Source organism: Macaca fascicularis, chromosome 5, assembly GCF_037993035.2.
Source record: "Macaca fascicularis isolate 582-1 chromosome 5, T2T-MFA8v1.1".
Classification (NCBI taxonomy): Eukaryota; Metazoa; Chordata; class Mammalia; order Primates; family Cercopithecidae; genus Macaca; species Macaca fascicularis.
The window spans coordinates 116,524,992-116,526,532 of record NC_088379.1 but is presented as its reverse complement, the minus strand read 5'-3'; the positions used below and the strand labels follow the sequence as shown (position 1 = coordinate 116,526,532).

General features: G+C 38.5%; 1 pseudogene; it reads left to right on the top strand.

Moving 5' to 3' along the window:
• Positions 1 to 403: 403 nt before the first annotated feature.
• LOC102129460 (acyl-protein thioesterase 1 pseudogene) lies at positions 404 to 1,221 on the top strand (annotated as a pseudogene).
• Positions 1,222 to 1,541: the final 320 nt, after the last annotated feature.

Sequence of the window (1,541 nt, the reverse complement as noted above, 5' to 3'; positions counted from 1 at the left end):
ATTGATATGAACCACATTATTATGGAATATGTGAAATAAAAACTACTTCCCTGTATATAAACCCATTATTTGAAGCCCAAACAACAAAACCAACTAATTTAAAGCAACCACAGCAAAGGGCATTTTTAAACAAACTCTTTTATGAGACACGGAACTCATCCAGATAGTTATAGTTTTCTTCCCACTTAGTTTTATTTATTTCATAATTTCATACTCATTACACAAACCAGCTTACATGCTTCGAAATAATATCTAACCAATTGTAAAGTTTTCTTTATTTATAAATAAATATTTAAATAAATAAATACAGTACATAACACTAGGTCAGTAAAAGCCACTACAAAAACAATCAGGCCGTTCACACGCCCTTGGGCCGCGGCCGGGCGCCCGCCCTTCCTTCCGCTTGCGCTGCGAGCTGAGCCGGTGTATGTGCAGAAACAACATGTCAGCCCGGCTGCCAGCCATCATGCCCGCCGCCTGGAAGGCCACCGCCGCGGTGATTTTCCTTCACGGCTTGGGAGATACTGGGCATGGATGGACAGAAGCCTTTGCAGGTATCAGAAGTTCACATATCAAATATATCTGCCCGCATGCCCCGCCTGTTACGCCTTTACATTAAATATGAACATGGCTGTGCCTTCATGGTCTGATATTATTGGGCTTTCACCAGATTCACAAGAGGATGAACCTGGGATTAGACAGGCAGTTGAAAATATAAAGGCTTTCATTGATCAAGAAGTGAAAAATGGCATTCCTTCTAACAGAATTTTATTTTGGGAGGATTTTCTCACGGAGGAGCTTTATCTTTATATACTGCCCTTACCACGCAGCAGAAACTGACGGGTGTCACTGCGTTCAGATGCTGGTTTCTATTTCGGGCTTCATTTCCACAGGGTCCTATCAGTGGCGCTAATAGAGATATTTCTATTTTCCAGTGCCACAGAGATTGTGACCCGTTAGTTCCCCTGGTGTTTGGTTCTCTTACGGTTGAAAAACTAAAAACATTGGTAAAACCTTCATAGGTTTTAAAGTATGATGCATAGTTCGTGTCAACAGGAAATGATGGATGTCAAGCAATTCATTGATAAACTCCTACCTCCAATTGATTGACATCACTCAGAGGCCTTGTGTAGAAGTACACCAGCATCACTGTAGTAGAGTATAAACCTTTTCCAATGCCCAATCTTCAAATTTCTAATGTTTGCAGTGTTAAAATGTTTTGCAAATACACACCAATGACAGATCAAATAATGTCTCCCCTCATCAGAAATTTATGACCTTTTAAGTTTCCATACATGTATTCTTATAAGAAGATCCATGATATACTATGTTAAAATAGATGCAGCAGGTAGCTTCTTTTTTCTCAAATGTAATTCAGCAAAATAATACAGTACTACCACCAGATTTTTTATTACATCATTTGAAAATTAGCAGTATACTTATTGAAAATTTGTTCAGGTATAAATAAGCAGTTAAGATGTAAACAATTTATGCATGTTGTGACTTAGTCTATGGATTTATTCCAAAATTGCTTAGTGACC